Genomic DNA, 16,494 nt, shown 5'->3' with positions numbered 1-16,494 from the left:
TTAGGGCGCTTTCTGTTCTAAACGATCAAGAAAACACTAAGAAATCTAACACGAAAACTACGTAAAGTTTTATCAAGAACTGTTAGTTACTATGCAGAGCAGATAAACACAAATAGAATCCCTTCCTTAGTGGAAGGTCGTAAACAAAATGCAAAATAAACGCTTTATACAAACAGTACTCGCTGCTGCTGGTGCTCTCGCTCTGGCTGTCACAAGACAACTGCTGATTCAAGTGACTAGTGGCTAACGGCCGCGAAACAAACAAAAGACGGTTTTAGGGCGCTTTCTGTTCTAAACGATCAAGAAAACACTAAGAAATCTAACACGAAAACTACGTAAAGTTTTATCAAGAACTGTTAGTTATTATGCAGAGCAGATAAACACAAATAGAATCCCTTCCTTAGTGGAAGGTCGTAAACAAAATGCAAAATAAACGCTTTATACAAACAGTACTCGCTGCTGCTGGTGCTCTCGCTCTGGCTGTCACAAGACAACTGCTGATTCAAGTGACTAGTGGCTAACGGCCGCGAAACAAACAAAAGACGGTTTTAGGGCGCTTTCTGTTCTAAACGATCAAGAAAACACTAAGAAATCTAACACGAAAACTACGTAAAGTTTTATCAAGAACTGTTAGTTACTATGCAGAGCAGATAAACACAAATAGAATCCCTTCCTTAGTGGAAGGTCGTAAACAAAATGCAAAATAAACGCTTTATACAAACAGTACTCGCTGCTGCTGGTGCTCTCGCTCTAGGGTGTGGACCCTAGACGACTGGAAAACTTATGCCTAGACAGACGTCCTGATTTCTGATGGTAAGAGCTGATGTTAGGGTTCATGTGTGGCGCAGACCTCACGAAGCCATGGACCCAAGTTGTCAAATAGACACTGTGCAAGCTGGTGGTTGCTCCATAATGGTGTGGAACTGACTGGGTCCTCCGGTGCAACTGAACCGATCACTGACTGGAAATGTCTATGTTTGGCTACTTAGATGCCATTTGTCCCCAAACAAAGATGGAATTTTTATAGATGACAATGCGCCATGTCACCAGGCCACAGTTGTTCGCGACTGGTTTGAAGAATATTCTGGACGTTTCGAGCAAATGATTTGGCCACCCAGATTGCCTGACATGGATCCCACAGAATATTTATGAGACATAGGTGTAACATCAGTTCGTGCACAAAATACTGCACCGGCAACACTTTCGCAATTATTGGCGACTGTAGAGGCAGCGTGGCTCAGTGTTTCTGCAGGGGACTTGCAACGACTTCTTGAGTCCATATCATGTCGAGCTGTAGCACTACGCTGGGCAAAAGGAGGTCCGACGCTATATTTGGGAGGAATCCCGTGACTTTCGTCACCTCAGAGTAATTTGCAGTATCAGCGCATTTGACTAGTCACATGTTGTTGAGATCGGCATGCACGAGCAACATAAATGGATCAGGTGATTGTGCAGAGAAGAACAATGTGGCCTGCGTTTGCTTTGACGTGGACAGAACTAGAGGCAGCTTGAATCAGCAGTCGCCAGCTGTCGCGTTACATCAGCGCGTGCGGCGCGTGACCTTCGCCAAGGAACGTTTTGTTACGCACAGCCCAACGCAAGCCAGTGTGAAAAATTGCTGCCAGTTGCTTAACCGCTCGAGTAATCTGAAGCGCAATGCTGTTATGCCGTTTCAGCGATTCTGAAGCTGTAACGGTATTTACGAACGACCTGTACGCGTAACATGTTCCTCTTGACGTTCAGTAAGGCAACAGATCGTTTTCTTTCTATCGAGTAATGAGGGCAAGACCGTAACCACTAGTCCTCAATGGATTTACAGCTCACTTACCGTTCAATCTGTTGCCATACTGGAGCGTATTATAGCACAGTTCTCTGTTATTGATATGCGAGAAGCATACTCCATATCTGGATTTGCAAGGATAGGGCGAAAGAATCGAAGGAAGTGATTTTTAGTCCTGCATGTGTTCCTCTGCAATGCCTAAATAAACGATGTGCACGTCTTATTTTCATATTTTTGACTTTACCACTCACTTATTCGCTTGCTTGTGTGATGTCTCTTCCATGGTAGCTTCTTGATATATTTAATATATGAATGTTAGTTATCCTTGATAAGTCACCAGAATAAGATTTTCACGCTGCAGCGGAGTGTGCGCTGATATGAAACTTCCTGGCAGATTAAAACTGTGTGCCGGACCGAGACTCAAACTCGGGACCTTTGCCTTTCGCGGGCAAGTGCTCTACCATCTGAGCTACCCAAGCACGACTCACGCCCCGTCCTCACAGCTTTACTTCTGCAAAGGTCTCGAGTTCGAGTCTCGGTCCGGCACACAGTTTTAATCCGGCAGGAGGTTTCATCCATGATAAGTATTTATATTTGACTGCGTCAGCGTTAGTCACGTGTTAGAGATTCTTGACATAGGTACATACATATTCTCCATTTGATTTAGTTTACTACAGCATGGGTTTGGAGATATGAGTTAGAATATTATTTGTAGCATTAATTAAAGTTACGCAATTTGTGCGTCTTTATAGAAAAAAAGCATGATATTTACACGTTCTATATCGACGTATGCAGGGTGTAAATGATAACTGTTTGCAACGCACAACACTGGTGTAGGGGAAATCGATACGAATAATTTGATACAAGACACTTGTCTACCAAGCCGGAAAACAGCATCAAATTTGCCCACAAAAGCCACCTAAGCTACAGCACACAAGATTTCCAATATCCTCTCACTTTCTTATGCCACCGATTTAGTCGATTATTTCATTAACACTTTTAATTTAACATTTACCATGTGGGTAATAGAAGACAAAAGACTTCTGAAGTCATTATGCAAAAAAATAATTGCTTTACATTTCGATCTAAACTTAAACCTTACTACCACAGTATTTTAGTAGTAAGAAAACCAGACAAACGAAGCCCATTTAATTGTTAATCTTAAGCTGCTACAATTCGCAAACGTAAATTTTACATTTTTTATCTGCAAGAACAAGGGGTTTTCAGCATTCGTGGACGATTTTAAACAAAATCTGAGACTGTTTTTCAGCTTGATAGACGACAAGTGTTCTATATTAATTTGTTCGTCTCAACTTCACCTACGCGATACATTATAAACGATTATCGTTTACAATTTGTATACTCTGCAGACAAGTGAAGCGCGTGGCAGAGGATACTTAGAATTGTATATCATGTTAGGTTTCGGTATGGAGCGCAGGAAGAATGACTGCCTAATGCCTCTGTTGCGTGCTGTAACTAGTGTAATCTTGTCTACGCGGTCCTTGCGGGAATATTACGTAGAGGCATCAACTTCTAAACAAGTTCCTTAGCGGTACTAATATTCTTGTAATAAGTTTTCAAAAATTATTCCACGATTCTTAATAACGTCTCATCGTCCTGCGTTCCCGAAATTAAAGGTCTTAGGTGGGACACACAATTATAAGACGTATAGTTTGCATAAATATCTCGCAAGCATGCTATAATTCGGAATAAGTCTTTTATTTTGACACTAAAATTGTTTGATGGAACTGGAGAAATACTGGAAGTTCAGGATTTGTGAGGAACGGAAATGAGTCATGCCTGGGTAGCATTTGAACTCTGCGCGTTCTGAATTGGAGTGCAATGTGCTAATAAGTACGTAGGCTCGATCGCTGGCTAAACTGCAAAAATTCGTCATAGATCGCGGATCAGAGATATGGGCAACAGTCCTTCGGTCTTCCGTAGACTTTCTGATTATTGACTGACGAAACGATTCCGTATCTTCTTATTACGCGATTGCCGTTTTGTCTCTTCAAAAGTCGGAGACTTTATGTTCTGGGAGTATCTGCGCCGAAAGATTTAATATTTGAAGACCGCATTGAATCCAACCATGGAGAACGCAGGTGTCAGGGTCAAATTTGCTGCAAAAATTTTAAGGAATTGTAGTTTTACAACGAATAAGTCACTTACAAAACGCTCGTTCTTCAAATTAAAAACATTTTTTTTCGGTCCAGGATCATAATGAATAATGGGCTAAGGACATGTCCAAACAAAAGAAACCACGCGGAATCCGCAGACGTGATACATATTACGTCGATTTAAGGTGGAGAGGGAAGAAATAAAACGAAATGAACTAATGATATCAAATGCTTCGGGACTTTACCCGAAACCAGCGGCGACGAATAAAAATCTGTACCGGAGCGGCACTCGAACTCGAGATCTCCTGCTTGCTAGGCAGTTGCTTTAACTGCAGTGTCATCCGGCACAGTGTTTATCGCAAATGCGCGGACTACCTCGGCACTCTCCCATGACGATTCACTTTCCCACCTTGCGCCACCTATCCACAGTCGCCGTCCATATCTGAAAGGACACACATCATGCATTCATATAACTGATTCGCCTAGATGAGAAATAAATCCACAACGTTCAGTGCGGATGCACTTTAAGTACGACATCCAGCGAGAATCTAAAATTAGGTAGCATGGAGGACGAGGACAGGGGCTGTGGATATGTGGCGCTCGGTACGAAGGTGAAGTAGCCGGGAAGCGTGCTGAGACACTCCGCGCATAAACACTATGTTCTGGTGGCGCAATGATTAACACCACTGCCTAGTAAGTGGGAGATTCTGGGTTCGAGTCCCCGTCCTCGAACCATTTTCACTTGTCGCCACCGGCCGCTGTGGCCGAGCGGTTCTAGGCGCTTCAGTCCGGATCCGCGCTGCTGCTACGGTCGCAGGTACGAATCCTGCCTCGGGCATGGATGTGTGTGCTGTCCTTAGGTTAGTTAGGTTTAAGTAGTTCTAAGTCTAGGGGACTGATGACCTCAGATGTTAAGTCCCATAGTGCTTAGAGCCATTTGAACCACTCGTCGCCGTTGCTTCCACATAAAGTTCCAATGCAGCTGATATCATCAGTGCATTCCCTTTCCTTTCCTTTCTCACCCCCGCCACCTTAAATCTACATAATGTACGTCAGAGTATCACGAAATTCTACGGCCCAAAATTATTAAATAAACATATTGCTTCTTTCAGCATCTATTCCATCCAATAACCACTGCCTTAGAAATGGAGAGAGTCGAGATCATACACAGTGGCCAAAATGAAACGCTCCCAGAAAACATATCATGCAGTCTGAGATAGACAACTGAAATTACATTATCACGATGTAAGCTGGATTACCTATCTTTAGGGGCATGAAATGTTTTCTGAGCCAGTTTTACACGGCCGAGGCAAATGAATGAGACCACCTGTCAAAACCTTGATTAACCACCTCTGGCAATGCCGCCCGCTGCGAGACGAGCAGGTAGAGAGTCAGTGACCTTGTGAAAGGTTTGCCGAGCCACGCTAACTCCAGTGCAGTGGTTCAAATGGTTCAAATGGCTCTGAGCTCTATGGGATTTAACATCCGAGGTCATCAGTCCCCTAGAACTTAGAACTACTGAAACCTAACTAACCTAAGGACATCATACACATCCATGCCCGAGGCAGGATTCGAACCTGCGACTGTAGCGGTCGCGCGGTTCCAGACTGAAGCGCCTAGAACCACTCGGGCACTCCGGCCGGCCCGAGGCAGGATTCGAACCTGCGACTGTAGCGGTCGCGCGGTTCCAGACTGAAGCGCCTAGAACCACTCGGCCACTCCAGCCGGCCGAGTGCAGTGGTCAGCTGCGGTAGGTTTCCCAGCTGAGGATCCACAGTACGAACAGCTCGGTCGAGGTGGTCTCATAAATTCTAGATTTGGTTTAAAGACGAGGAGTTTTGTGGCCAAGGTAGCATGATAAACTCATCCTCGCGCTCTTCGAACCACGCACGTACACTGGGAGCAGTGTGATATGTTGTCCCGCTGGCAGAAGCCACTGTGCCGAGAAAAAACAAACTGCATGTAGAGGTGGATAGATGCATACTTGTGTTGTTCCATTGTGGCTTCCGAAATGACGAAATCACCAACGGAATGCCACGGAAACATTCCACAGGTCGTAACGTTCCCTCCTCCGGCCTGGACCCTTCCGACGACTGTTGCACGGTGTTTGCTTTCAGAAGTTTCACGCAGATGGAGCATAAAACGTGATTCACCTGAAAAAGACTATCTGTCGTCACTCATTGGAGGCCTAGTTGCGGTATTGGTTTGCAAATTCGAGCTTTCGTCTCCGATGAACAGCAATCAGCACAGGTGCATGAATCAGGCGCCTGCTGTGGTGGCCCATACGCAATAATGTTTGCTAAACGGTCGTTGAGGAGACACTGTTGATAGCCCCTTGATTCACCTGGGCGATCAGTTGCTCGACAGTCGCACATCTATCCGCCCGTATACGTCTCCGCAACTACCATTCACTCGTGTCGTCAATGGCACGTGATTTACCAGAGTTGCCTCGGCGCCAGTTTTGTATAGCGCCATTTTGCCATTCACGGTATAGTTTAACCACAGCGGCGCACGAACAGTTTACAGATTTAGCCGTTTCGAGAATGCTTCCATCCTTGGCCCAAAAGCCAATGATCATACCATTTTGGAACGCTCCGTTTGCGCATTACAACAACGGCTGCACTGTTTTCCGTGTCTCATCGCATCGCGGCACTGAGGGAGAACCCTCGACTTGAGACGGATGTCCTAGTGCGGGAGCGCTTCGCCTTCCTCGTGGTGTTGTGGTGACAGTAGTGACGTGGTGGGGAGAGCTTGACGGTGTTCAAGGTATAGATTTTTTCTTTTTTAACCCAAAGACGACAGAGGAGAGAGAGAGAGAGGAAGAGTGGAAAAACGAAAGGCGTTATGTGACTGGCCTGGTAGTGGGTTTTATTTATTTATTTATTTATTTTGAAAAAGAGAGCCGGCCGGAGTGGCCGAGCGGTTCTAGGTGCTTCAGTCTGGAACCGCGCCACCGCTATGGTCGCAGTTTCGAATCCTGCCTCGGGCATGGATGTGTGTAATTAGTTCTAAGTTATAGGGGACTAATGACCTCAGATGTTAAGTCCAATAGTGCTCAGAGCCATTTGAACCATTTTTTTTAAAAAGAGAAAAGGACAGTAGAAGAGACACTAGGAGAAGCGAGGAAAGGAAAGGCTCAGTTGACAACCCGGGTAAACGACGAGAAGAAAGGAAGTAGAAGAGAGAGTGAGAGAATAGGGAAACGGAAAGCCGTAGTGAGTGGCCGTCGACGATATGACTGTGGGGCAGACATGAGTATCTTGAAGGGTGGCGATGGAGAGAGTTGGCGAAGGGAGTGGTGTTGGAATATGGTCCAGGGAGGGGGAGTACTATTTATGGGAGTGTAGGAGGAAAGCAGAGAAGGAAAAGGGGGAGGGGAACGCCCAAAGGGGAATCGGCCAATGGGAGGGGTTGGAGAAATGGGCAAGGAGGGGGAGGGGACGACGAGCTCAGAGGGCTTAGTGGAAAAGGTGGTCAGGCCAACGGATGGTGGCCAGTCGATGGAGGTGTGTGCCAAGGGAAAGGATTAAAGGATTATTGGAGTGAGAGGAATGTTGGTAAAAGGAAATGGCGGAGGAGCGAATACGAATTTTAAGGAGGAGGAAGCCGGCAAGGTGGTGAAGGTCATTGATAGGGAAACGGAAGGGGAGGTGGAGGGCAAGCTGGAGACCACGGTTCTGGACGGTTTGTAAACGATAGAGATGGGTGGGGACGGCATTGTCCCACATGACAGAAGCATACTCTAGGATGGGACGGATCAGAGACGTGTAGAGTAGGATAGCAAGAGGCTTTGGAAGGGAAGAGGTAGGGTTAATGAGGGGGTAGAGCTTGCCAAGCCGTCCTAAGGCCTTCCGCCGTATGCCCTCAATGTGGGGACACCAGGTGAGTGTCCTGTCCAGGGTGACCCCAGATATTTGACGGTTCTGGCCCAGGGAGCAGGGGCATCGAGGACAGTGATAGGATGGAGGGGGGGGGGTAATTTACGGGCCATCTGCGCCGACAGATGATGAGGGCCTTGGTCTTTACAGAATTGAACGCCAAACGCCATTTCCTGGCGTATTCGACGAGGGAGTCAACGGAATGCTGGAGCCATTGGCGGAGGAGTTCCTTACTCCGGGAGCGTGCAAAGACCGCGGTGTCATCCGCGTAGAGGGCGAGATGCACCCGACGTTCAGTGGGCATGTTGGCGGTGAAGAGGCAGTGAAGGACCGGTCCGAGCACGCTCCCTTGTGGAACACCTGCCCGGATTCGACGCCCGGGATCCTGACGTGCAACGTCAGGTGGTAATGAGGCGGACATGGGCTCGGAGAAGCCGTGCCCGAATAGCTTAAAAAGCAGCCCCTCATGCCAGACCGAGTCGAATGCCCGGGAGACGTCGAGGAGGACGGGCACGAAACTGTTTTTCGCATCCATCCGGACACGCTTTATATACCCCCCTTCTCCCGTCCACTGCTCGCTGTGAGTTGTCATTGCAAGCTGACGTCGTAAATAGATGGCGGTCACATTAGTGAGACTTGACCTTGCATTTTGCCCAGCCGTAAAAAAGTGACCGACATTTCTTTCCCGCGTTCCATTCGCAAATTGAGTAAAAATGAGGGAAAATATACTGGTACACTATGTACCCTACGCTACAGGCTGTACGACACTGGTGGTTAAGTGGGAGAGGTGGGCAGTTCTTCCGGCCGCGGTGGTCTCGCGGTTCTAGGCGCGCAGTCCGGAACCGTGCGACTGCTACGGTCGCAGGTTCGAATCCTGCCTCGGGCATGGATGTGTGTGATGTCCTTAGGTTAGTTAGGTTTAAGTAATTCTAAGTTCTAGGGGACTGATGACCACAGCTGTTAAGTCCCATAGTGCTCAGAGCCATTTGAACCATTTTTTGGGCAGTTCTGTGGGCACTCGAGAGGTGAGCTCCGGAGCTGTGGTTTCGCTCGAGATGGAGCTGTGTACTGTCCCTGACAGCCAGATATCTGTCGTCAAGTAAACTGCGGTACTACAGATTCGGTCATGCGCGGTTAAAGGAGGCGTAATTCGGCCGAGAGCTCATCGAAGGAAGACTACCGGCATGTAGGGAAAACATGGAAAATCCGAATGGCCTGATGAAGATTTGAACCGCATTCCTTTCGAACGCAAGTCATGTGTCCTAACACAGCGCGGCATCCCCCGGCCATAATAATGATTCAACTTTACACATTTGCTTTCCGTTTTCCGTTTTAGACATTATGCTTAACTTTTGTAACTTTTATCAACAGTCAGAACCGGCTTCTATTCACAGTGAGATAATGGGTTTCAGTGAGTACACTTCCATGCTCTCATCTCACCAAACCTATAAGAAACAACTGCACTCTTGGTTTTAGTTACTTTTCGTGATCATCTTTATGATATACCTGAGCTACCCCAATAGAATTCAAAATGCTTTGACTGGTCACGCAGACAAGACGATATTTGAATTAATATGAATGATTTAAAACATTAATGTGAGTACAAAGATTAGTTTTCATACACACTGCCTAGTCAAAATGCAATTCTAGACTATTTCTGCCAATCAAATGCTATCGTTTGATATGTATGACCATGACATTTCAATTAAGTTTCTTTCTGTTAATGGTATCACTTTTTTATGTTTCTAGCACTACCAACTTCTAATCAGTCCGGTTCAATCAATATGATCAGGATATGTATGCATAAGGAATCGACAGTTTGTGAGACACACCGTTTTGTGTTCTTATTATGGAGACAACTTGGCTTCAGTCTAAATTAAAAATATACAGAACATGGAATGATTTTGGATCTTGTCATGACGACAATGAGCTCGTTCGAGGCTCTAACTCGAACATAATGAGACAAAAAAGCTTCATCGGATGAAGGTGGACAGTTAAAGGTAGAGATTCGTTGGGGGGGGGGGGGGGGGGGGGGGGGAGGGGGGGCGATCTTGGTTACTAGTTGAACAGCCGATGGTGTGTATTTAACAGAGCCTCAAGTTCGAAACAGTTAATTTTTCAGTTGTTTGGCCCTATTATCCGTAGTTAATTTATAATTCCTGAGGGTATTTTCGTGCTTTCGTTACAACGACAAGAAAACGCGTGTCCTTTTTTTTTTCATTAGATCCATTTCGCTTTTCTTTCTCATGTAATTTTTTAATCATTTTATGAAGTGTCTGGTTTCCAATATTTATTTGGTCATTGAGCAACTGTTTGTTTAGTGTTAATGAAAAAAGAGCTTTATTTATCCTTCACCTTCTCCCACCCAACCCCCCCTCCCCCTCCCAATTTCATTTCACTTCTCGCTCCTCACCATTTCCTCCTATTCACACCCTCTCACATTACTATACAGTTATGTTCACTCATCATTGCTTCTCTCTCCCCTACCTAAAAAAGAGACACTCCATCACTATTGTTGTGGGCTGGCAGGAGAGCCAACCCGTATAAATAGAGGAAGCCGAAAGGCACGCGTTTCAGCTCACGCAGGCTGGCGTGAGGTCTGGAACAGGACAAGGAAATTAGAACTTAGAAAAACGGACGCAGATGGTGGAATACTTAACTTTAATCCATTAATGTTGAACGTAGCTCTTGTCTGTACATTCTTTACAATATCAATAGCAACTAATAATGGCGCCTTGCTAGGCCGTAGCAAATGACGTACCTGAAGGCTATGCTAACTATCGTCTCGGCAAATAAGAACGTATTTTGTCAGTGAACCATCGCTAGCAAAGTCGGTTGTACAACTGGGGCGAGTGCTAGGAAGTCTTTTAGACCTGCCGTGTGGCGGCGCTCGGTCTGCAATCACTGATAGTGGCGACACGTGGGTCCCACGTATACTAATGGACCGCGGCCGATTTAAAGGCTACCACCTAGCAAGTGTGGTGTCTGGCGGTGACACCACAACTATTCCTTCTTCAGTCTTATACAGCAAATAAATATATAGCAACATAATGAAATAGAATAACACACGTACAATTAACTAAAAAAGAGGTCAAAGACAGACTAGTGGCAGTGTCATGCTGATAATGCTACAATACACGCTTAGAAGGGTAAAAATAAACAGTAAATAGTTGTGTGCGAAAAAGTGTGATGTGTAAAGCATAAGAAATGCATAGTTCAGCAGAACAACGAAAAATTAGACCACAGGTATCAATGTCTAATGAAGAAAGACACCAAAGATATGCCAGCAGACTGCATTCCCGATGTAGGCGAGAAACGAAGCAGAAATCAGTAAAAACGAATATATTGTTAACTGTTTTTTATCTTAGAAACAAATCAGATTGTAAATATCTTTAATTACAAGCCGCTGATGATGCTCTACCTCAATAAAGCGAGACTCGTCTGGTGAAAAAAAACCAGGCGTTTTCACATAAACAATAAATTAACGTCGGGAATTCAGATCATCCGCACGTTAACACGAGACCACAAGGATAAACTGTGAACGAAAAAAAATGTTACCGACAACAGTTCTGGATTTGATAATCCGCTTATACAAGCATATCTTGTTACTGAAGTGATTAATAAAAAAAAAAAGAGAAACATTTGAATATACCGCATAGTGACTGTTTCATGTAGGTGAAACCGATCGAGATACATTGAAATTAATGGGATGGTGCTAAAAGTAAATGAAATTAAGTTATTAATAAAAAAAAGTTATTTTCGTGCAGTTCTATTCTTTTTCACGTACTGTTCACGCAGCGAATAACCGACTTAACAACCAGTGATAAAAGTGACTTCAACAAAATGACAGCCACAGTTTGGTACGTCAACTCTCGAAATACACTGCAAATGGAAAAGTTCACCGACATAAGCGGCTTTGACAAAGGCCAATCTGCTGTGGTCCGACGCCTGGGAACGAGGAAATCGAAAACGGCGAAGCAGGTTGGTTGTTCGCGTTCTACTGTCGTGAGTATCTGTGCCAAGTGGTTAAAGGACGACAAAATGTTGAAAGTCCACGTCTCATCTCAGAACGTGTGCATCGGAGGCCTGCCCGTTCTGCAGAGCAGGATAGGCTGCGATCTGTGGCATAGCTGACGACAGAGTACAGTGCTGCTGCAGGCTCAACTTTTTCGGGGCACGCCGTTCAGCGCACGATGTTGAATATGGGGCTCCGTAGCAGAGGATCCTACACGTTACCGTGTTGACTCAATCTCATCGTCACATGCGATTGCACTGGGTACATGACCGTAAAGGACTTGACCCTGAGTACTTGGAAATGTGTCGCCCGGAGGGATGAATCAGGCTTCTTGTTGCACGAGGCTGACAGTCGTGTCCGGCGTCCCTATATGCCGTCATCCAGGCGAACAGTTGTTCGAAACGTGCACCGCGCCACGGACTACGACTGAGGTGTTGGAGGGTGAGGAGGTGTGATATTCAGCCGGGGGTTCTGGCATCTGTGGTTGTAGTGAAAGCACGACAGATGTGAACTGTTGAACATTAGCACGAACCACCTACGTCCCTTCATGCTTGATGTCTTTCCTGGAGGCGACGAAATCTTCCGGCATGTTAACGGCCGTGTCACAAGACTAGAATCGTACTGCGGTAGTTTGAGGAGCAAGGTAGTTAACTCACGTCTTGCCCATTAGATTCACCTTATCTAAACTCGATGGAACACATCTGATACGCAACAGGGCACAAGTTCTACACTCACAAGCCACCAGTCCCCAATTTACGGGAATTGCGTGACCTGTGCGTAGTTGTCTGGAGCCACATACCTCCAGGATGTTACTGAGAATTTGTTGAATCCATGCCACACAGTATGGTATTTTTTTGTTTTTTTTCGTTTGAGTCATCAGTCTTCAGACTTATTTGTTGCGGCCCGCTACGAAAAATCCTCTCCTGTGCCCATCTCTTCATGTCAGAGTAGCACTTGTAACCTATGTCCTCAATTGTTTGCTGGGTGTATTGTAATCTCTGTCTTCCTCTACAGCTCCCTGTAATACCATGGAAGCTATCCCCTGCTGTCTTAACAGAGATCCTACCATCCTGTCCGTTCTTCTTATTAGGGTTTTCCATATATTTCTTTCCTCGCCGATTATGTGGAAAACCTCGTTATTCTTTACCGTATCAGTCAACCTAATTTTCCAAATTTTTCTGCAACACCGCATTTCAAATGCCTCTGTTCTTTTCTGTTCCGGTTTTCCCATTGTCCATGTCTCACTGCTATACGCTGCTGTGCTCCAAATGTACATTCCCAGAAATTTCTTCCTCAAATAAAGGATTATGTTTCATACTAGTAGACTTCTCTTGGCAAGGAATACCCTTTTTGCCACTGCTTGCCTGTTTTTTATGTCCTTCTTGCTCCGTCCGTCAATATTATTTTGCTGCCTAGGTACCAGAATACCTTTACTTGATCTACTTCTTGATAACCAATTATGACGTTAAGTTACGCGTTGTTCTCGTTTCTGCTACTTCTCATTACTTTCGTCGTTCGTCGATTTACTCTGTCAGTATTCTCTATTCTCTACTCAATAGACTGTTCATTCCATTCAAAAAGTCCTGCAATTCTTCTTCCCTTGCACTACGGATAGCAATATCGGCAGCGAATCGTACCATTCATATCCTTTCAACTTGAATTTTAGTTCCACTCTTGAACCTTTCTTAGGTTCAAAATGGTTCAAATGGCTCTGAGCACTATGCGACTTAACTTCTGAGGTCATCAGTCGCCTAGAACTTAGAACAACTTAAACCTAACTAACCTAAGGACATCACACACATCCATGCTCGAGGCAGGATTCGAACCTGCGACCGTAGCGGTTGCGCGGTTACAGACTGTAGCGCCTAGAATCGCTTGGCCACTCCGGCTGGCTGCCTTATGTGATTCAGTCTTCCAAAGTGCTATTAATGTCCGATTCTAATACTGAATCCACTATCTTTTCTATACTGATTCCTTTTCCTTCTTCTAACACAGGTCTCCCCCCCCCCCCCCCCTCCCTCTCGTAGAGGCACTCATTGTACTCTCTCCTCTGCATTTATTAGTGGAATTCCCACTGGGTTCTCTGTGTTATCGCCCCTTGCTTTTGATTTCACCGAAGGTTGTTTTGACTTTTCTATATGTCGAGTCAGTGCTTGCGGCAATCATTTTCCTTTCTATTTCTTCTAATTTTTCCTGCAGCCATTTCGCCGTATCTTCGCTGCTGTATAGCTTTCGAAAGATGGACCAAGACGGTATTAAGCAGGTGATCATGATGTTTTGTATCAGAAGTGTAACAGCTAAGCAGAGTACACAATCTCGAGGCCAGCTGTTGTATGCCGTCACGCAGATACGCAACAGATACGTCACCAGATCGCTGAATGAACGCAGCTGCGCCTTTACGGCGCACCTACCTCACCGCTCGATGCTTATGACACTACGCACGTGGCAGCCTGAAACGGACGGTACATCAATTACTGTCTCGCCCTAAACGAGCCGGAGCATAGTCAGTATGACGATGAGGCCGGAAACTGAAGCAGGCGACACCCAGCGAGCGCGCAGTCGGGCTGCCGCGACTGCGCCGTGCCGGCTGCCGCTCGGTGTGTGTCCTTTCTGGGCGCCAGCACGCAGGATACGGCCGCCTGGCGTCACATCCGGTGGCGGAGGCACACAGCTCAGCCGCGCGCACTTTCTGCGTTCTCGGTGTTCCGGCCCCTTTTTCCTGACAAAACTGTAAGTAACCACGGCAGGCCCCTACTGAAAACAAGATTTTAGAATCTGGAGGAAGGAAGTTAGAGTTTAACGTCCCGCCGATACCGTGGTCGTGGAGCACGAGTTCGGATTACGAGAGGATAGAGAAATAAATCGGCCGTGCCCTTTCCAAAGGGCAACGGCCTTGCCGCAGTGGATACACCGGTTCCCATGAGATCACCGAAGTTAAGCGCTGTCGGGCGTGGCCGGCATTTGGTTGGGTGACCATCCAGGCCGCCATGTGCTGTTGCCATTTTTCGGGGTGCACTCAGCCTCGTGACGCCAATTGAGGAGCTACTCGACCGAATAGTAGCGGCTCTGGTCAAAGAAAACCATCATAACGACCGGGAGAGCGGTGTGCTGACCACACGCCCCTCCTATCCGCATCGTCAACTGAGGATGACACGGCGGTCGGGTGATCCCGATGGGCCACTTGTGGCCTGAAGACGGAGTGCTGCTTTCCAAAGGAACCGTCTCGACGTCTGCCTGAAGAATCGTTCGTACGAGAATTTGGAAGTCTTCCGTGGATAAGCGTAATCAGCCTTTAGTACGCTGCAAACCACAAGAAGCAATGTATTGCAGTATCGTCGACCGCACACGGGGCGTCGCGTACAGCTCATGTTTCCACAGAAGACATTTAAATAGGCCGCCGCGAGCCACTGCTATAGACGGCTTGTCATACACAGCGAAGACGCGCTACGTACGCCAGCAGAGGATGTCCAATTCGCATCCCACCACTGCCTGCAACTGTTACTGGACCGCGTGTCTTTTTAAACCGCCGCGCCCGGAGCTCCGTCTCTCCTCTGCTATGGCAATGTGGCGCAGACTTCCACTCCTCTCTAATTTTATCCGGTATGCTTAGCCTCCCCCGCCCGCATCCTCTACCAACTTACAAAATTCCCGAGCCTACTCTTCCGTCGGGAACACCTCCGAATATCCTGTTACCCGTAAACTCGACACTATGCACCCCCTAGTATCCCACCTGATCACTGATCCTGGTACTCTGACGCGCCTCTAGCAACGTATTTCCCCCAACAATACACCTCCACACCCTCAACGTCCTCTCCCAACGAAACTTTAATCGTCTACGAAATCCGGCATGGTATATACCCGGCCCACCAGATCCAGAAGATCCCTGCCACCCATCCCTTGTCAGGGCTCCCTTCCTCTCCAATTCTCTCCACCCACTTCCAAGTCTTGGTTCGGAACTACATGCCTCTCCACTCTTCCCCCATCCCTCCTCCAAACATCCACCCACACAAATCCCCGCCTACGCACTACCTTTAAATGCTACGTTCCCGTGATACCCTTATGCTTGGCAATCTACATCGACTCTTCTCGGTATCTGTTTTAATGAGTCAACACATAAGCCCTTCAGTTTTACTTTATGCAACTTCCTATCTGGTTCCATTTATTCGTATGTGACACTCATTTGCCATTCATCTTTGTCTATATTTTAATTAATCACCAAATCAATCTTTTATATTTGAACTTTTGAAACTGACTATCTGTATTTTTATTGTACAAATCTTTTATTTTTGTCAGCCGCCATGTCCAGCATTTATATTATGTTTTCTACAATTTTAATCTCACGTCGGGGAAGGGCATCAAATTATATCTGTTGACAGTCCACCCCCCTGCCCATATGGGGTGACGGGCGGGGGGGGGGGGGGGATGAAATAACAACAGAGGAAAAAAAAAAGCTCTGCCTCCGATTATCCTCAGAATACTCTCAGATGACGCAGAGCTTACGGCTGCTACTGAATATTGAAATACATTACTAGTGGAACAGAGAGAGACTCAAGGATACAAAGTACGCTTTACACTGAGTATACTGCAAATAAGTGCATTTATGTTTTAATCGTTTCATAATGTTTGCATTTTCTAGGGAGTTCATCCATCCTGTTGCACTGACGGACACAACATACACTTCTGGCGACAAGTTTGTGATTACTG

At 46.3% G+C, this 16,494-nt stretch overlaps 1 protein-coding gene and 1 pseudogene across 1 annotated transcript in view; one reads left to right on the top strand and one right to left on the bottom strand.

Annotated features, from left to right (window-relative positions):
• LOC124612976 (proton-coupled amino acid transporter 1) overlaps nt 1-16,494 on the bottom strand; it is a 267,593-nt gene that overhangs the window by 103,580 nt on the left and 147,519 nt on the right. The gene's annotated exons all lie outside the window — the stretch shown is intronic.
• On the top strand, nt 14,674-14,791 carry LOC124614320 (annotated as a pseudogene).

The sequence above is a fragment of the Schistocerca americana genome, chromosome 4, assembly GCF_021461395.2.
Source record: "Schistocerca americana isolate TAMUIC-IGC-003095 chromosome 4, iqSchAmer2.1, whole genome shotgun sequence".
Lineage (NCBI taxonomy): Eukaryota > Metazoa > Arthropoda > Insecta > Orthoptera > Acrididae > Schistocerca > Schistocerca americana.
Note: the sequence above shows the minus strand (reverse complement) of the source record. Positions and strands in the feature narration are given on the sequence as shown.